Below are 22,397 nucleotides of genomic sequence, written 5' to 3'. Positions count from 1 at the left end.
ATTAACAACAGAGAGAGCTGCCATCGTGTCAATGATTCCCAACAGCCAGCAGAAATGGACTGGGGAAATCAGGGCAATTGGCAAGAATTCCTGTCACATTTTCCCTCCACAGCTGAATGTAGAACTTCTCATTCCCACTGTAGAACTTTTCTGTTACAGGATAAACTATAGGAACAGCCATTGGAAATAGTTTACCTTTAGCTGTTCTTAAGGCCATGTGTGTTACTTGGGGTTGTTTTGTTTTGCTTTTGTTGGTGGTGGTTGGGTTTTGGTAGTGGTGGTGGTGGTGGTTTTTGGTTTGGGTTTTTTTCTTTGTTTGTTTGTTTGTTTTCTGTTACCATCCCTCCTTGTCACAGAATTAGCCTAGCCCCTGACCTTGGACAACTTATTGAGACCATCTTGGGTCTGAAGTAGGAGTTGGAGGGGCCATGTTCAGAGCCAGCTTCTCAGTGATGTACAAACATGCTGTACATTACACTGTGAAGAACTAGTTTGTGTCTAAGGGATAACCTGAATCATCTTGAAGCTAGTGACCTACCCCTCCAAGGAGAAACTCAGTGCTGCTCCATGATCCAAACTCTGATTACCTACTGCAGAGGCAACAAGATGGGTAGCGGAGGGGAGGACAGTGGTCACTCTCTGAATAACATCCCATGTACTGGTCACTGTGGGATGCCATCACAAGATCTGGACTTAGTTCCTTATTCTATTTTATAACTGAAGGAAAGGAAAATGTTCCCTTCCTGAATCTAGAGTTCTCTTCCTTTCCATGCATGCAAAAATAACCATCATTTCCCAATGCTTTTGCTTTATGTGCAAGTCTCATTTCTAAGAAACGAGGCCATGCACCTGAAATTTTCACAAACTACTAATCTGTACACAGGGGCAGGGGGTTGGTATTATTGTTCAGTGAAAAGTGTAGGCGCTACCGGATCTCTTGACCTCAAAAGTACGCCACTTAATCATTTGTACAAGATTTTTACTTTGAGGTGTTAGGTTCTGTTTGGCAAGTTCATTCCCAGTCTGTGACTTTCCTCACTTGAGGCTTTGGTAGCTGTCTAGCACATTCGATTTCATAGTCAGATGGTTCTCCTCCAGAAACTCAAGCTGCACCACAGACAGTTTTTGCATTCGTCTTTGCAGCCTGAGAGAGAAGGAAGAATAAAAGTCCTTTGAGTCTGGTGAACTAAAGGGGAGCAGAATCGAGAAACGCACGGTCTTCATCCTCTGTGTGGCTTCTTATTCCTATGGCTTGTTCCCTCTGTCTGTCCCTCTCCATCTCTACTAGGCATCCATCCTAGAGTTCCATCCAAGACATCGATGAAGGAGAGGCAAGCATGTATTCACAGAAATACTGTTAATTAACAGAAAGGCTGTGTGAAAGACTGGGCAAAATGGTGTCCCTCTTGTTGGCCATCCAACTATCCAATACGATGCCTCAAAGTCCTGGTCACACCTGATAGAGAAACTTGTTCTTTGCTTTGACTTACATATTTCTTGGGAAAATATTTTTTATACTCAGCCTAACTCTGATTCTCTGCTTCCACCAAACTACTTCATGCTGTCAATCTTCTGCTCGCTCTCCACTTGCAATCTCGTTTCTCCTGTACCTCATACTCTGTGAGGTAGCACCCAACTAACCCCAGAAAACCACCAACCCAAGTATGTGTTGTTTAGTACTTTTGTTTGAAGGTTTAAGAAAGTAGAAAGTTTTAATGTGACAGCCTTACCACAGAGCAAGGGTGGAGGGCACTGGCAAGATGGCTCAGTGGGTAAAGGTACTTGGCATTAAACCTGATGGCCTAAGTTCAGTAGTCATGACCTACATGTTAGAAGGAGATAACCAAGTCCCCAAACTGTCTTCTGATCTCCATATATATGTCACGGCACATGCATGTCCACACATGTGCACACATGCACACACACACACACACACACACACACACATACACACACACACACACACACACGACACCATAATAAATTCATACATAAATATATAACTAAATGTAATAACATTTTAATGGAGAAAAAAGTATCATGAACATATGTAAGTCCTTCGGCAGTCTTCCTCTGAAGGTTTCTTACAGGTCTCCAGAGCTGTGTCTCCCAGCCTAGACCCAACCTTCTGCAGACTCTTCTGGCTTCCTGACTTCATCAGCTCCAGGTTTCTCTTACCTTTTGGGCATGAAGGCCTAGTGATCAGCGTTAACATCCAGTCTTCGTCTTCTTTCCCAAACTGTTTGAGCAAGCTGGTTTTTCAGGACAAGGGGTTGTGTGTTTCAGAGAAGTGTTACAGTTCTCAACGAGGAAGCAAAAGTGGCTGGCAGTGGGTATTGTCTCTAAGAAGACTGTTTATATTTTATTGCACCGTGTTTGAAAACTCTGTGACTTTAGTCTTTAATTTTATTATGAGTGTACATTCTTTGCACAGAAATGAGGTTCAGTACAATATTTTCATACAGGTATATCATGTACTTTGTTCAAATTTACTTCCCATTTACCCCCCCACTTCCAAATGGTCTCCTTACTGTTCACAAATACTTGTTCCCTTTTACTTTAGAGTCACAGATGCATACTCACACTCATACACACAGACACACACACAGACACATAGAGGTCTGCATTTCATAAGTGAGAGAAAATATATCTTTTGTCTTTCTGAGTCTAGCTTATCTCACTTAACATAATCTACAGTTCCATCCATGCAAATGGCACAAGTGTGTGTGTGTGTGTGTGTGTGTGTGTGTTTCATCCAGCATGTGGGTTCTGGAACCATCAGGCTTGAAGGCTTGAGGGCAAGCCCCTTCATCTGCTAAGCCATCTCTCTGGTTCCTTAAGGAGCCTTTATTATAGTAAAATATGTCCTCTAACACAAGTTCAAGACATGCCTAAGATACAGACTTAGTTCAAACCCAACGTGGGCAACCTAATAAGATTTGAGATTCTGTCTTAAAACAGCAAGATAAACAGGGCAGAGAATGTAGCTCACTTGTAAAGAGCTTGGCTCAAATATGTGAGGCCCTAGGTTCAATTCTTAGTATCTGGGAGAAAACTCCTTAAACTGTGTCTTCTTGTTAAAATTGCAGTTCTTTTTAAACATTTAAACACATACACAAAATTCATTCAACAAATGGACAAATGAATGGTGCCCATTAAGAGACGTTGGCTAAAGAAAACACACAGACACCCTCATGCACACGCAGCCAAACATACACATAGATAGACGCAATTGTATACATGATACATATATACATACATACACAAAGAAATTGTGCCATTTTCATGAGTGGAACTGTATATCATCATGTTAAATGAAATAATACAGACCCAGGAAGGCAAATTCACATTTTCTCTCCATATGTGAAATTTACAGTTAAGTGGAAGGGGGCAGGAAGGGACTCACTGTACTCAAGGGATACTTGAATTAGGGAGGTTATTGCTTTACAGACCAGAGCCCATGCCCAGGAACTCAGAGGCATGAAGGGCTCTTGAAAGGGTGGAAAGGAAGAACATGGGAATGTGTGCAGAAAGAGTACTTACTGAGTGCCATTTTATCATCAAGGGCATGTGACATTTATATTTTTCTTTTCTCTGGTCTTAATATTTTAAGAGACCTTTTCCCACTAGAGGAGGAACCATAAACACACATTTTGTTCAAGTCAAACATTACAGTGATTTATATGCTTTTGGGTAGCTGATGCAGAAACTTGAAGAATGAGGAGGAACACGATCTATTGTAACACAAATCTGCAGGTCTCCAGAATTGGGGACCTTGATCGTCTAAGAGATGATTTAGCAGCTATGGCTGAGTCATCTTTCAGCTGTGGCTCCTTTTAGAATGGAATATGGGCAAAGGAGGAAAGCGTCTCACAAGGGTCAAAGGGAGGTGATGTAACACTTCAAAGGGAAACTGCTGGAGAGTCACTGTCAGGGCTTCCCAGTTCAAGCAACCCATCCAGTCCTTCACCACATCTGCTCTTTTGGCATCTGCTCCTGGCTCCCCTACCTGGAAGGGCATTACCACTTCATTGGATACAGCTGGAACTTTCTTTCCCTTCAAAGCATCCCTCAGTCACATTTACCACAACTGTGATACCAGCATTTGCCGCCTTAGATTTTTTTCCCTTCCTTTGTAACACTTGTATTTGTGACTGATTGTTTCTGTATGTTTGTCTGTTCGCTTATTGTCTATCTCATCATACCAGGAGTCTTCAAATGTTTTCAGAAGTTGCTAGTTTGCTGGTTGGTTTTGATTTCGAAGTGTCATACCAAACTGACCTCAAACTCACACGACTACTGGATAGGAAACACCACATCCAACTTGCAAATACTTTCTAGAAAGAGCAGATAATGAATACTTTAGTTTTTTTTTTTTCAGTCAGTTTTTGCTGTTACTACTCAGCTCTGCTGCTGGGTATAAAAGAGGCCATAGACAGGACCCCATATAGTTGTGTCCTAATATTGATTTTTATATTCCATACATGTGTAGTGAAACCTTATTCTTCTTTTTTATTACATTTTAAAATATAAAATCACTCTTAGCTTGCAGGTGACAGGCTGTATTTGGCCTGTAAGCTGTAGTTTAGTGAGTCCTGGAATAGACCAGAATGTCCAGGAAGCAAAATGAATTTAGTTCATTATTCACTGTTGAGTCTCTGACACAAAGCACAATGTTTGGCATGTAATGGATGGTGTGTATTGTCAGGCTCAAAGCAAAAGACTTATTTACCAGTTGGAAGGCTAAAGGAATGAAAAGATAGTAAAAATTTGAACTCAGGAAACCTCCCAGGCAAAAGCTGAAGATAGGCTACTAAGCACCCACACTCAAATGTGCACTGTCATAAGCAAAATACCATTGCTTCACAATATGATGAGAGCCATTAGGCTCAGAGCAGTCTTCTGCAAGCATTAGTACCTAAGAGGCTGATGAGCCTGTGCTACCATGTTTACTGTTCTCATGGTTTGGAGAAGGGAGTGGTTCATTTGTTGGTAATGGGGGAGATGGGAATAGTCCATTTGCTGGTAAGGGGAAGATGCTGGTTTATACCACTGGGTCTGTCTGGATTTGGGTAATTTAAATGGTATTTTTTAAAGGTAGAATTTAGCTATTACACTAAAATGATTTACTGTTACTGAGAGAATTTGAAAGATGGCTCAGTCAGAATGGTACCTTTCACAAAAGCATGAGTTCAGATAACCATTACCTCCCTAGAAGCCTGGTATATGGCAGCAGACATCTTTTGGTGGTAACCCTGGTGCTGGTGGAAAGTGGGTGTGGAGACAGAGCAAACCCTAGAGACCACTCATCAGCCAGCCTAGACCAATCCATACACTCCACGTGCAGTGAAAGACCCTGCCTTAAAAACTAAGACACAGCCGGGTGGTGGTGGCGCACACCTTTAATCCCTGCACTTGGGAGGCAGAGGCAGGCAGATTTCTGAGTTCAAGACCAGCCTGGTCTACAGAGTGAGTTCCAGGACAGCTGGAGCTACACAGAGAAACCCTGTCTTGAGAAAACAAAACAAACAAACAAACAAAAAACAAAACCTAAGACACAGAATAATTAAGGAAGACACTCAGCATTGACTTCTGGCTTACTTGAGCATCCATATCTACTCATACATAGTCACAGATACACATACACATGCCACACACACACACACATACACACATACATATATGAGTTGTTGATTCAAAATGTGGATAATTTAGATTTTTTAAAAAATAATCAAACTAATTTTTAATGTAAGTAGCAGTGAGTCATAAGAAAGGCACAGAATGTATGTGTTTGTGTGGGTACATGTACATTTTACATCATCAGAGGCAACTTTCACAAACAACTCTGGTGTTTTGATTACTTTGAAGTTGAGTTATTCTTCAGATTTTTATCATTGCCTTAAACATCTGACTTGTCCTTGACCCAGCTATTGCTGAAGGCTTTTGTACTCAATTCTAATGAGGCCTTTGTATTTCCAGTATTTAGGGAGACCTTAATTTTCTAATCTCGTGTTTTGGTGAAGACATTTCCCTTTGAGAAAGGAATTTTTGCCTATATCCCACTGGGCCTGGAAAATCATGTGTTTGATCTCAATGAAGAAAATCATGTTCAATTTCATTATATTCATATTTATTCAGTACCTGTTGGGCATTCCTTCATCTCTAAATATAGGCATCAACATCAACGGAATCTATGACTCTGTTTCCAATAGAAATGATAAATATTTTTTATATCCTATTGCATACACTGATCTGTGATTTGTGGCCATTGCAAGTTGATACCTGCACTACTTATTAGATTTACTGGTAAGCTCCCTATGGGATAATTAATTTAAGGAGGTAAGTAAGAAGGATTTATTTTTCTAAACCCCCAAAACATTGAAATAGCTGAATTCTAATACAATTTCTTTCTTTTTTTGTGATTCTATGCACCTCATTAAACATTTTACATTTTTAAAATAATTCTGAGAAAAGAGTCTACCAGTGTCACCAGGCTACCAGTGTGTTCTATGCTCCAAAAAATTAATAATTCCTGCCCTGAAATAACACCCATGACCTCTCTTATTCTTCCTTACAGGGAGAGACCATTATAGTTTAGAATGATGTGTCTTTCCATAGGGTCATGCTTTGAATGCTTGTTTCTAGCTATTTGGGCATTTGGGAAAGCTATGGGATCCAGCCTCTAAGGAGATGCTTCTGAAAGTCACAGCCTAGCCTCTGGTTCTACCCTGCTCCCTGCTTCCTGGTCCACCAGGACATACCAAGCCTTTGCCACAGGCTCCACCTTATACCTTCCATACCCTGATGGATGGAGATGCTCTGAAGTTCTGAGTGAAGTAACTCTTCCCACCAGATGTTCCTCCCAGGCATTTTGTGAGAACAGCATGAAAGTAATTGACATAACCTTAATGAGCTACTTTTCTGTTGCCGGGATAAAACACTAAGGCTAAAAGTGGCTTAGATGAGAACGGGGCTTGATGTGGCTTCAGTTTGAGGGGCACAGTCCATCATGGCACAGAAGGCAGGACAGCAGGTGTGTGAGGCCAGCCTGACACTGTGGCTACCAGAAGCTAAGAAGACAACAGGAAGTCGGGTCCCCAGTGACTTACTTCCTCCACCAAGGCTTCACCAGGATCCTAAAGGTTCAGCTCTCCCAAACCATGCCACCAACTGAGGACAAGGTGTTTAAAAATATGGGCCTATACATGACATTTCTCATTGAAACCACCACACAAACTTGCTCACCTAATGATTTTATATATATGTGTGTGTGTATATATATGGATAGGCATAGTGACACATTCCTTTAATCCCAGGACTTGGGGGAAGCAGACACAGATGGTATCTGTGAGTTCATTGCCAGCCTGGTATACATAGTGAGTTCCAGGACAGCCAGGGTTACTTGGTGAGACCCTGTCTCAAAACAAACAGCGAAAAGAATAAAAAAAAGGGGGGGGGGGAGGAAGGAAGAAATGAAATTATTGAATGAGCAAAATGCTTTGAGCATACCCTTCTCTTGTCTGCCTGGTGGAAGCTTGTATTCACTGACTCCTCTTCCTCCTCCCTTCCATTTCCTCCGTACTTCTCCTGTCTGCTCTCTACTTACAGGTGAAGAACTCTAGACATGCTCTGATGGTGGGGAGGGCCACAGCCATCTTTTCCCTGCCTGGGACAAAGGAGCCAACTTTACCCCTGGAGTGTAGTACTAGGGAACTCACTGCAGGCATAATCTAAACTGTGATCCATTGTTGATCCTCAAAAAAGTGATATTTTGACCTTATATTAGCCTGATTTCTCTAACCTAAACGTGTTCTTAATTTGAAAGGAAAATAAAATAATATAAGGAGTCTTCCAAAATTTACATAGTAATTTTGAAAACATAATTCCAAATTTATCTTCCTTTTTTCCTTTCTTTCTTTGATTATTCATTTTTGAACTACAGAAGCTTTCAAATTGTAGATCAGTTTATCTTTTCCTTTTAATTTCACCCACTGCCTTATGTTTAAGAATATCTAATATGTTTTCCAGTCTTATTAAAAATTATTTTACTTTAAAATCACAACCTGAAATTTATCTCACTATATGCTGTGCCATGGTGTTCCTCTAAATGGATTGTTTTCTAAGCTTCAAACATCTAACAAAAGTAATTAATATTATACTCGTGTTTATAATAAAATAATTATCCCTAATGTTCTTTGATTCCTTGGAAATTTTTGCACATGCTTACTGGTGTGAAGCCCAGTTCTTCACAGAGTAACTTCAACACGGAAGAAAATTAACTTCCCTTCCGAGTATATTGAAGGTCTGATATATTATGTTGGTTTCTCTTTATATGTAAGTCCCATATGAACTACACTACTATAATCTGAGAGGATACATTGATATACATTACAGTTTGGATCAGTAAGTTTTTTCTGTATAAGAAGACATCTCAAGACTTGGTGGCTTAAAACTATAAATAGCAGAAGCTAGGGAAATGGCTCCATCTGTGAAGTGCTTGCCTTGCAAGAACACTAGTTTAATTCCCAAACCTCACATTTTCCCTTAAAGCTAGGCAAAGTAGCACGCCTTTATAATCCCCTGGGCTCACTAATCAGCTACCCTAACCTAGTTAGAAAGTTTCAGGACAGTAAAAAAATAAAAAACTCATTTAAAACAAACAAACAAACAAATAAAAAGAACAATGGGTTACACCTTGGAAAGTATACCTAAGATCCTCTGACCTTCATGGAAATGTGAGTACGCGCGCGCGCACACACACACACATACACACACACACACCAAATATTAACTATTCTTCATGATTACATAGGCTAGCCAGATATCTGTTTGAATTTGGGCCAAAAAAAAAAAAAAAAAAAGCCAGAACAGCAAGATTCATAACGGCTTCCTTCATTCATGGGATCAGTCCCATGAAGGACCATGTCGGGTATCATGTCTTTCATCTTCAGGGAAATGCCCTGGCTTTGTTCTGATGACGCTCTTCAGATCCATGCAGCAAGAGGAACAAGTGTCGGTGGACAGACATTTGTGTCGTATTTCTTCTTATTCCACTGGCCAGGACCAATCATGTGACCTAGTGCAGACAAAGTCCACTCGAAGGCTGACGCTCACAGTTCTGCTGGGCAGGGATCTATGTGATCCCTCTTTCAAACAAGCCACATGGTAGAGCTCTAAAATCTGCTCCAGACACTTCTGAACCCTTTTCTTCTCTCAAGTATCATTTTACTCAAATCGTCAAAGCTCCTGAAAATAATACCAATGGCATTTTTATGTGATAAATCTATAAATTAGTAGAGACATAACTGAATCTTACTTAGCATCCTATGCATCCTTACTTAATTAAATATTCTTTTGACGTTTTTATCTACATCCTCCTTCACATTTCTAATTATAGTCATTCCTATGTGCGTTATGTTTTCCTGCTATCTGCATTATTCTCAATTATGAATCCAGTTACATTTTAAGTATATGATCTAAGGAAAGAGAAATAAATATACACAAAACCAGTCGCTTCTTGCTCCTGCCTATATATGTCTGTGAAATGGAATAACCCTTCAGTAAGACAATGGAACAAGCCTGCTAAACGGTGCACATCTTTAAGGAGAAAGAATCAAATGGCTATAATGAAAAATGAGGAATTTTATGAATTTGTTCATTTGTTTTCTGCCCTTTCTAGACTGAAAACGGTGGAGAGCCAGTGTCACTGCCCAGGCAAAGAACTGTCGGATGACAGACACCTCAGCAAAATCACTGAGTGAAACAGAAAGAAATCCACAGCCGGGGAATGGGCATTAACATGAAGTGACTGCGTGACCAGAAGTCAGCCATGGTGACTGGGCTCAGGTGGGAGAATTAAAGGCCACATGAAGGTGACCGGACACCAGTTAGTGAGGGGTGAATCTCACACACATTGTTTCTTTCTGGCATCATGAGTAATATGAGAAAAGACAATCCAGTTAGAGGCCGAGGCAGAGGAGATGTCCTAGGCAGTCCTAGGTCTACTAGCCGAGTCTGCCCTTGTGCTTCCCCTACAGGAGCCCATTGCTAATGCTACCCTGTGGTCAGACTGCCCCACAGGACTCATGCTGGAACATGCTGGCAAGGCATTGCAAGTTTGCTATAGCATCTCAGGGCACATGTGATCTACCTGAGAGGAGCTTCAGGCGATAGCTCTAGAGCTATCTTGTCCCCACACCATCTGTCAAGGATCTCAAAGAAGACCAGGCCAGGTCTCCTGATGTTGCCACACCATTCCCAAATCTATTCACAGCCCCATGTGGGTGTCATATGGGTTATGGTATCACACAGACATACAGACACACAGACACACACACACACACACACACGTGCACACACATGTCCAAAAGAACCATATACCTGCTGTGAGAGCCTCCATCCTAGCCCAGCCCAGCAGTGCCCTACTGTCTTTTCAGCCTCTGACCCATTTTTCTCTGGCTTGGGGCCCTCCACAGTCATTGATCTCATGACTCCTGTGTGCTCCGTGCTAATCAAATGACCCGCACTCGCCACAGCCACTTCCTTTCATCTACTCCTTTCTGTGTTTGCAGCTTGTTTCTGTCATCCCAAGTCAGTTCTTACAAGTTCTTCATTGTGCATATCTGTGCGCTGATATTAACTTCTGAGTCTGAGGAACGCCAGCTCAAGAATGTCCCAGAAAATAAATGCAGCCCTAGATACCAAGCCCTTGATGAAAGAAACGCCACAGGAGGGTAAGTCTCATCCTTTGGAGTTCCCCCAAGTGTTTATCAGGTAGATCCAACTGGAAGTTGGGGAGAGGTCTTTCCAGAGGCCTTCATTGTTTCATGCCTGATCCAAAGTATGTAAATATTGGACTCTTGGAGTGTCTGTGCATCTACTGTACACACACACACACACACACACATATTGGAAAGACAATTTGTATCCCAATTCACAATCAACTGCTTAACACAAGGCACCTATCCTAAGGTGCTTGCATGCCTGCTGAGCCTTAGCAAGGGGGTGCACACAGATAACAACGACAATAGCTAGTAGCAAATACATTGGAATTCCTGTGGTGCATAATCCTCTGCCTCAGTTCTCCTAATCAACATAGGGCTACACCATGCTTCCATCATCCATGGAGCCTCCGACTCTAACACTCAGCTGCACCTCCTCCCACTCTGTCTTTATCCCCTGAATGATGGTTGGGCCTCAGACATTGACCTTGGACACTGCTCTCTCCTCCTCTTCTAGGTATTCTCATTTACCCAGTTTACTTTAGTTAAGAAAAGATACCGAACAGAAAAATAATATTGCTGAAATGTCTAGACTACCCAGTGTGTTCTACAGAGTCAATGCCATCTCTAGCAAAATTTCATTTTTCACATAAAGAGAAAAAAAAAGTTCATACAAACCACAAAGGCAATACAAATTAAAACCACATGAAATAGTATTTTGCTTTAATTAGAATGAATATTATATAAAAACTAACAAATACTGGTAAGAACCCAGAGAAAAGATGCAATTCTTAAACATTGTTGGTGGGAATTAAATTGGTAGAGCCATTATGAAGAACTACATGGAGGTTCCTCAAAAATCTAAGAGCAAATCTACCATATGATCCAACTATCCTACTGATGGATTTAAACCCATGCAACATGAAGTCACTATAACAAATAGATGACCAAAGTTCTGGGCTTACTGTGACTTTATTCACAATACCCAAGATACAGAATTAACCTAGATTATACACTCATAAATGTGGGTGTTAGTCAACCATAAAAAGAGTGAAATCCTCTCACTTGCAAAATTCCACAATGCTGGAGGGATTATATTAAATCATATTAGCCAAATATAATAAAATAAGCACTGAAATTTGCTTTTCTATACGGACCCTTACTAGAACTGGGAAGGGTGAGGAGAAGAGAGAAGTTTGGACAGTGGATACTATAACACATCTAAGTTGAAGGACTAAATTATAATGTTTCATAGCATCATAATTTGCTATAATCAGGTGACTAGCATTCTCAGTAACCTATGATAGACTGGGTAGAGTCCTAGGGAAGAGTTCAATAGCTATAAACATAATAAAGTCAAATAGAAGTAAATCAAAATTATCCCAATTTAATCACAGCACTTTCTATGAATGTGTTGAATTTAATGTAACCTGAGTATATACAATTAATACATATTAATAAAAATAATACTTAATTCAAAACATAAACAATATTGCTATCCTAATCAAAACAACATGATACTGGATTAAAAATAGACATCTTCATGAGTGGAAAAGAAATAAACTGATAATTTGCAGCCAGGCAATATTTAATGGAAGTCAAGAACACACAATGAATAAAGGACAGTGTCTTTGATGGTTTTGCAAAACTGTATATCTCCAGACAGAAGAATGAAATTGTATCTGTTTTATATTACTCACAAAACTGATTCAAAATGGATTGGATACTTATAAGGTGAAAACCACAAAATTTATTTATAGAAAATGTAAGATAAGTTAATTTTTAACAATTACTTTTTTTGAAATGACATCAAATTTGTAGGCCACAGAAACAAAACTAAACAAGTTGGGCAACATGGAAGTTTCTCTACAACAAATATTTCTGCCAGCCAAATGTTAGGCAGTTAGCAGAATATCAGGAAATATCTGCAAGCCAAATACTAGTAAGGGATCAACACTGGATCAACATGGAAAACTCATACAATTCAAAGCCAAAATATGTCATTTTTCAATTAGAACTGAGATAAGTACCTGAAGAGACATTTACCAAAGAAGGCCATTACACAAATGGCCAATGAATACCTAACAGGGGCCTGACGATGACTCACCAAGGAAATGCTAGGAACACACCAATAACCATAGAGTAGTACATATTATATATTGATCACTGCATAAAACTCATCAACTGGAAGTCAAGGGAAAGATGCTGTGATGCATGACCAAGCCATGAAGAATACTGACATTTCGTTTAGCTTATAATGGCCCAACGGGAATAGAGGCTATTAAAAGGGGCATTCTCTCTCTCTCTCTCTCTCTCTCTCTCTCTCTCTCTCTCTCTCTCTCTCTCTCAAACACACACACACATACATTTTTGCACAGCTGGGGAATCAAACACATCCCTAGCCCTGAAATGGGGCATAACTTTTTTTTTCATAGACTTGCAGATGGCTGTATGGAGGGTAATAGAGCTTATTTGGGTGAGTAAAAATTAATACCAGTGGGTAAAAGTTACAGGGAGACATTTCACCTCAGGATAAAAGAATTCTTCACTAAGAGTCTGAGTGGCTGGAAAGAGAGCAAGATGTTGCATGAGTAAAGCAATATCGGAGATGCTCAGGACCACAAAACCCTCGCTACAGAGGACGTCTACATTGAAGAATGTAATGGAGCAGATAATCCCTGAATGTCCCACTCACACTAACACAGGGTCATCATATCTAGAAGGGGAAAGGACAGCACAGGTGGCCTTTATTGAACTCCACTGCAGTCTGTGGCTTTGTGGTTTATTAAGTCAACTTCTGTGTGAAGTTCTAGAATTCTTGGGCCTGATCTTGTCATATTGTTCTTTTTAGGGCAATAAGCAAACTGTCCTTTCTTTCCAGCCTCACATAAAATTATTAAGTAAATTATAATCTTCCACCATACGCTATCTGTATCTCTTCTGTCATTGACTCATTCATTCAACAAGACTTCACAAAACACTGTGAGAAAAACAAAAACAGACAAAACATACTTAGTTGAGTTTTACTGCTGTGAAGAGATAGCGTGACCAAGGCAAGTCTTGTAAGGACAACATTTAATTGGGGCTGGCTTACAGGTTTATAGGTTCAGTCTATTATCATCAAGATGGGAGTATGGCAACATCTAGGCAGGCATGATGCAGGCAGAACTGAGAGTTCTACATCTCTATCTGAAGGCTGCTAGCAAAATACTAGCTTCTAGGCAGTTAGGATGAGGGTCTTAAAGCCCACACCCACAGGGCCACACCCACTCCAACAAGGCCACACCTCCTTCAACAGGGCCACACCTGGGACTGAGCATATTCTAACCATTGCAATACTAGAGTCTATTTGGATTTATTTCTTGCTTTTCCTCCTCTGGATGAACTCTTATCTGTATGCTCAAAGCACTGCACACTTGGAAAGCTATTTCTAGCAATACCTGAAGAGTGCTTTGGTGAAATACCAGTTGAGGATGGTTGAACTTCTCATCAATGTAATTTATAAGCAATTATATTTTTGCTCTGTGCATTAATTACTTTTCTTGCTGTTGTGTCGAACTACAAAGCAATTCAGGGAGGGTGGGTTTCTTCAGTGGTATGAGGAGAGATACTCCATCATGACAGCGGGAGTGTGAGGTGCCTGGTCATACTGCAGGTAGTCTGGAAACACAGAGAGATGAATGGTATGTTTAGCTTGTTTTCTATGCTTGCTCTTTTTATCCAGTCTGGGAACCTGGCTCACAGGTTGGTACCTAAGGTTCAGTGGGTCTTCCCTCCTCAATTACAATTCTCTAGACATACCCTCACAGACTACATCCAGAGCTACATCTCCAAGGTGATTCAGAATCCAGTCAAGCTCAAAATGAAGGTTAACTGCTACAGTCAATGTCTATAATTGCTAAAACATCTAACTTTGACTGCCTTCATCAGCTGATTGCTAAAGATAATTCTCTTCCTTTGGCCCTTGTGATGCCCAGACTCCACTTAACAGCCAGACAGAAATGGCTCTGGTTTGCATGTGTTTGAGCCAGGCAGCTCCCAGTCTGTTAACAGGACTCTGACTTCTTTCACCTCTCTGTCTCCAAGTCTTGTCTGTGAGAGTATATATCAGCTGCAGTGGCAAACAGGATTGCACTGGTGACCAAGTAGCCTGAATTTGGGGAGTACCTTAAGAATGAGTGAAGGCGCTTCCTAAAGATGCCTCCCCACACCTACACCCCTGACAGATGCAGAAAATGAATTTCCATTCATTTTCCTGGCCCTCTGGTCCTCTCTCCTGTCTCTCCCTACACCTGATCTTGCCAGATAAGTGGGATGGGGGAGGTTCCCAGGAGTCTATGAGGTGACTTTAGCTAAGGCTCAGAGCAGTGGAAATATGGAACCTGAAATGGCCACCTCCTGTAACCAGACAGGAACCCCGGTGGAGGGATGAGGACACCAAATCTCACACAAAACTTTCAACCCAAAATTTGTCCTGCCCAAAAGAAATGCAAGGACAAAGATTGGAGCAGATACTGAAGGGATAGGCATCCAATAGCCAACTGAACTTGAGACCCATCCATGGGTAAGCATCAATCAATTCCTGACACTATTAATGTATTAATGATACTCTGTTATGCTTGCAGACCGAAGTCTAGCATAACTGTCTTCTGAGAGGACAGGCAATGGAAAGAGATGTAGAGACCCACAACCAAACATTGGAAGGAGCTAGGAGATACTTATGGAAGAGTTTGGGGAAGGATTGCAGGTCCCAAAGGGAATAGGAACTTCACAGGAAGACCAACAGAGTTAACTAACCTGGACCCTTGGAAACTCTCAGAGACTGAGCCACCAACCAAAGAGCACATATACATGCCGGACCTAAGTCCCATACATATATAGCACATATGCAGTTCAGCCTTCATGAAGGTCCTGAACAACTGGAGCAGGGGCTATCCCCAAAAGCTGTTGTCTGTTCATTCCCCCAAATGATCTGCTTTGTCCTCAGTGAGAGAGGTTGCACCTCATCCTGGAGAAGCTTGATGAGTGAGGGTGGAAGGATGGGGGGAGGTGGGGAGGGGCTCCACCCTCTCAAAGGAGAAGAGGAGGGAGCATGGGGGAGAGACTGTCTGAGGACAGTCCTGAATTCCAATCCCAGCAACCACATGATGGCTCACAACCATCTGCAGTGAGATCTGACACCCTCTTCTGGTGTGTTTGAAGACAACTACAGTGTACTGACATATAATAAATAAATAAATCTTTTAAATAAATAAATGGAGAATGTGTCCTCAGGCCATTTCCCTGTCCTGTGGCTTTATTCTCTCAATCTGAAGAATGCCAAGTACAGGGCCTGGCCTACAGAAGATATTCCATGAACAGCATATGAAGTCATTAATAAATCAGCATATGAAACATGAGTCCATCCTCAAGGATCAGACATACAGCTCTACTCTCTGCAGATGGGAAATGACTTACTCTGCTGGGACATTTCAGAGTGAATCACAAATCTACAAGATCATATCTGAAACATATGTACTGTCTGTACCATCCCGTACACACACACACACACACACACACATACTCATACACACAAATTCTTGCACATACAAGCTTGTACACATGAGCAGACATGTATACATACACCACACACACACACACACACACACACACACACACACACGGTATCCTTCTGACACTGTATTTGTTCAATGCCCGTTCAGAAGGGTTAACGAGTGCTGTGTGTGTCCAAAGATGAGTTATGGAGATTCAAACTCACCAAATCCATCCAACCCAAAGATTACATTCCCTTGTAAGGCTCTCAGAAGAGTCACTGACCTTCTGCTTAAATCACACAGCAGAGAAGCTCTCTCTTGACAGGTCATACTCTGTGTTCTCACTGATAAGATGCTGGTAAATATAACTCCCTAAGTCTAGTCTCATATCTGGCCATGTTTAAAGCACCCCTATCAGTTAGTGCTTTCTGGGAACATCTTTTTATACCATTTTATACCTACCATACATACCACTTAATCCCACTGTAAAGATGGGGGTGCTCACAGATAGGGAACTCGATAAGTAATGGTCAGGGCCACTTCCTAAGTAAATGTCATATATTCTTGGCGGTTGGCTCTTTCATACAAGTTTTTAGGAACTAGAAGAAAGATCTCATACAGGACAAAGTTATTTGTGGTCAAGATTAATTTATCAGTTATAAAAGTGGGGGGGGGGCACAGGGATACTGCTCTGTGGTAGAGCACTTGTGTAATGTGCACAAGGTCCTGGGTTCAATACCTGGTACTGAAGAAAGTATAAAAGGGAATGGAGGTGGTTGTTGATAGAGGGTGAGAAAGAACTCCCAAATATCAGTAAAGGAAGCATCATTAGTTGGCAGAGTGAAACCACAGAGGATGCTGGTTACAAATGAAGATGATTCCTGTGCTCTCTACATCCAAACACTCAGAGCCAAACATCCAGAAATCAGTGTGATGAATGTGGATTCAAGGAGACTTTTCTTTCTAGACATGTTTATACACAGAAATGGAGGCGACTCTGTTCAACACAAATCCATCAGCTTCCTCTGGGCTGAGATAGACAGTCAGTAATTTCCCCTGGGCCTCAGCAGCAAGCGGTACAGCAGTGGCAGCAGCAGGACCTATGTGTGCTGATTTGAAGGCTGTATGACATCCCATTTGATTGTTTTTACAGCATTGCTCCCAGGAGCCAGAAGGCTATGCCCAATTTTCTTTGATCTGACACTTAAGAGATTTCCCACTGCTGCCTTCGGAAGTGCTGAGTCAAAGCTACACAGAAACCAGGTAAACAGGTTTAATTCGGAACTGCTCTCTTATGAGTGTGAGGGGCATCCAGAGTTCAAGGACGTTTTGAAGGTCACAGCTTTAAAAAGACTCTGACTCAAATTTCTCAGTCCTTCCAAACTGTGGTGGGCGGATACTTTCCAGCATCCTTCCTTCTTCTTCATCCCCAGGTGTCAAAATGAGGTTGGCTACAGGGAAGACTAGGTGTTGGAAAATGCTGTGTTTATGGGCCCAGCTGGAGGAAAATGTTGAATGTGTACACCTGCCCTTCTGGACCTTCCTCGCTAGTCCTTGCACAGCCTGTGTCCATTAGGAGCCCAGAGGCTTTAAACTGCTTGCGTGGGCCCATGTCTCAGGTAACAGGAGCAGAGGATGAGGGTGAGTGGCAGTAACTGCATCATGAAATGGGCTCATGCCTATGGTGTAACATTTTAGCAAAACTCTTCAAGGAGATGAGCTTGAATCTCGAAGGACCCAGGTAAATGATGAGAGAAACAAAAGATGTAGAGTTCCCGAGAGGCAAACTAGAAATGCAAAGTTCCAGGAGATAGAATAGAGTGAGCTAAGGGCAGTAAGGACAATGGACAGTGACTTCTGACATACAGTGGAGTGACCAAACTACATGATGTAGAGAACCTCAAAGGACAGTCTAAGGATGCCAACACAGGGTCATTCGAACACAAGTTATTTTAGGCTTTAACTAGGTCAATATGACAGTCGCAGCGAGACTAGACAGAAGAGGCCAGAGGAAAAGGTGAGGGAGCCCTCTGGAAACCATTGAAACTATCCTTGGGAGAGAAGCTGTTGATGTAAACAAGGTGATGTCAAGGCAATGACCAGAGAATGGCAGATCTTGCCTCAAAACAACCAGACAAAAGCATGATAAACTGAGGGGAAACTGAGCCCTGAATTGGGGTGAAGGGCACTCAGGGTCCTTCTCTTCTCTCTCCCTTTCCCTTTGTGTGGTACAAGAACATTTTTAAACAAGCACACTCAAAAATGAACGACCCGAGTAAATCGTTGAAGAAGCAAAGCACCAGCGAAGTGGCACAGAACATGGCTGTGGGGTGTGGGTCAGGCCTTTGCCTTTTGTAACAGGAAAGAATAGCGTGTGGATTGCGGTGGGGAGCAGGGAGGCGGGGAAGGGGGCGGGGTTCATGCTTAGAGGCACAGCAGGAAAGAAAGAAATAAAGGAGGGAGGGCCTCATTCAATGACCTCAAAATTCTCACAAAACTGAACTCCCTACCTTGGGCCCATGCAGTGGAATAAATAGGAAGTTGGGTTGGAGTTTGAAGAAGTAAAGTTTATCACACAACCATTGCACGTGACACCAGAGAAGACGGACAGCAGGGACAGCAGGCTGCAGGCTCATGTCGTGTCCCAGAACATCAATGTGTTCTGAGACCTCACCGCCATTCTGCCATGCCATTTCTAGGCACTTCAATGCCTCAGAGTGTATTATGCCAGGAAAGACAAACACCCTTCAGATGGAGGCTATCTTCTCTTTGTTCCTCAGTTTTTCAAGGGTCATGAAGATTCTTCCTACAGTTCTCTGCGGTCAGCTCCCAGAACTCTGAGGTAGGGGTGGAGTAGGGTGCAGGAGAGTGGAACCCAAACACTGGATGAATTTTCTTAAGGACATTAGTCCTTAGTCAGAAAAACATTTGCTCTGCAGTGGTCTTCAGGAATTGGAGAAATTATTAAGGAAGAGCTGGAGGGTGGTCCAGAGCTGAAGGGGTTTACAGCCCCATGGGAAAAACAATGACTTCTGCCACCCAGACACACCAAGACTCCCAGAGACTGACCTATCAACCAAGGGGTACACATGGTTCCAGCCAAAAATGTGGCAGAGGAAGGCCTTGTTGGGCATCAGTGGGAGGAGTGGTCCTTGGTCAGGTAAAGGCTCAATAGAGGCCCCAACAAAGGGAAATGAAGAGGGGGAGGTGGGAGTGTGTCAGGTGGAGGGCATATATGTGGAGAGAGGGATGGGAGGAGAGGAAAAAAAGAAAAAGAAGAAATTATTAAGTCAGTCCTAGTGGGGAAGAGAAGGACACGCAGGCCAGCAGTTTCCATCCAGGGAAAAGGACATGTGACAAAAGCCTAAGGCTTTAGCGTCTGGCACAGCCATTCAGAGACACCGCCACCTCCTTCTGTTCTTGGGCTGTGAGGCCTGGTACATCATGGAAAGTTACCATGCCTGTGGAAAATTTCCAGGAATGCAAACTGTAAGAATTCTATCTAAGCTGGGCTGCAGGGCATTTGTCTGGCCATCTGAAAAAAGGAAAAGCTTGCAAGTTAAATGACAAATGTGAGCTAGAGTCCCTTAGGAATAATTCAGCATACCTTGATGAACTTTCTGAGACCTTAGTCATTGTCAGAGAAACATTGGCTCTGCAGTGGCCTTCGGGATTCGAAGAAATTAATTTGGGGGTGGGGATATGGTTAAAATGATAGGGCATCTTTAAAAGACTTAGCAGTGAATCTAGCACATACCTAGTTCTAGAAAATACTGGTCCTCTTCACTGGCGTTCACTGATTGGAAGTGGATGTGAGCAGAGCTCTAAGGGGCCACGGAACACACTGTCCCTTCAGTGAGGGTCTGGCTAAAGACTTCGTTCAATTGGTGAAAAACCCTCAATCTGTATTCATAGGCTCTCCACACTTTTACTTATGCTAAGTTTGAATTAAAAGTTATTAAATGTTTATGGGCTAGAAAGAGAGTTTTTCAGTTAAGGGGATGTGCTGCGCAATCATGGGGACTAGAACTCAGATCCCAAGCACCATGTGTTCTACACACGCCTGTAACTCCATCTCTCAAGGTAGTGGAAGCGCGAGAATCACTCAGGATCTCTGGATTCCAGCCCAGGTAGACACACACATACACACACACACCATATATACATATATACACACACACTATATACACACATATATACACATCCACACACAAACACACCATATACACATATACACACATACACCATATATATACATATAAACATACACACACATACACACATACACACATACACACATACAAACACACACATACACACACATATACACACTTATGCACACATATACACATGCATATAATACACACATACATAAACATGAACACACACAAACACACATACATATATACACAGATAAACACACTCATACACACACATGCACTAACACATACACACACTCATACACACACATATATAAACACATAAACATACACACACACACACACACTGTAAGGGCAGGAAGAGATCTTGTGTCAAGGGAACAAGCAGAGAGTAACAGAAGAGGATGACAAACCTCTAGTGTATGTGTATATATGTATATATGGTGTGTTTGTGTGTGTATGTGTGTATGCTGGCACACAGGCACCTGTGCCCTCATGTACATGTTCATATGCTCACACACAGAAGCACATACACAAGTAAATGAGTAAAAAATTTAAAGTAGTTAAACTAAAAACAAATACTGCCTATCACAAGTGAGTGGTTGGTTTATTAAGTCAGGACCATTTCTACTTGAGTTAATTAAAATATTTGAAATTTCTAAATTTTAATATTTTTCAAATACTTAGAATTTGACATTCCCTTTTATGTGGACATACCTACACTGAAAAAATTAGGGAAGATTCCTCAAGCTTATATATATATGTGTATATGTATGTGTACGTGTATGTGTACGTGTATATGTATGTGTATGTATATGTGTGTATATGTATATGTGTGTATGTATATGTATATGTGTATATGTATATATATGTGTGTGTATATGTATGTATGTATACATATGTATATGTATACATTATATATGTATATATATGTATATGAATATATATCTGTATGCATACATGTATATATATTATATATGTATGTGTTGATATTTTTAATGAATGGCTTTTACCTTTTTCATTTTTCTTCTTTTATCCCTAGTCAATATCATTTAGAAACTTCTTTAGAAAGTAAGAATAAATGAAAGCAAGGAACCAAAGAATATATGTATATACACACATACATATGTGTATGTATTATAACCATTCTTGCTTTATAACACATTATAATTTTAATCACTTACTTATTTGAAATTTATGTGTCTGCTTCCTAGCTGCCTCTCCTCCTAGATATGTGCTGTGAGAGACACACAGGACTTTCTCATTCCTGAAGCCAACAGGTGCCTAGTTCATAGGCAAACACTCAATAGTTCTTGAATGAGCAAATGAAGAAGTTGAATTGATTAATAAATGAAAAATATCATATTTGTTTTAGTTGAGCAAATTCTTTGAACATGATATGGATAAGACACACACCCATGTCCCTGCTGCCATAAAGAACCCATGATAATGTAAAGAAACAGAAGGGCCTTTCAAGGAGTCTCTCAAGTTCTTTATTGAGAAAATTGTTCAAATAAATGTCAGAGAGCTTTGTCCTCATGTTTATTACACAAAATTTTTCATCTTAGAAATGCTTTAAAAATAGGTCCCCTTCCTTTTAAGTATGTTAATGAATCTTCCTGTTTATACCTAAGAAACCTTTACGATAAAGTCATAAAGGACCCAAGGGAGAAATAAATGAAATGCATAAGTTCAACCTGAGTTATTAATAGTAATAAAAAAGAAGAAATTGTACACACCAAGGACAGAGAAACTATAACAGTAAGCATAAAACAAAAAAGAATGAGAATAAGGGGCTTATTTCAAGACATGCAGACACGTCAACAAGAGATGACAGAGCTGAGAGAAAAATTATTCCTCTAGCTGCCTGAGTGAGTGCGGAGGTTTGAATGCCCCAGCATCCACTGGGAAAGGCGGCTCAGGGGCATCTGCAGGGCTGTGCTTCAGAGCTGCCTCCCACCTATTCCATGTTCCCACATCCT

This window comes from Apodemus sylvaticus, chromosome 12 (genome assembly GCF_947179515.1).
Source record: "Apodemus sylvaticus chromosome 12, mApoSyl1.1, whole genome shotgun sequence".
Lineage (NCBI taxonomy): Eukaryota > Metazoa > Chordata > Mammalia > Rodentia > Muridae > Apodemus > Apodemus sylvaticus.
Note: the sequence above shows the minus strand (reverse complement) of the source record.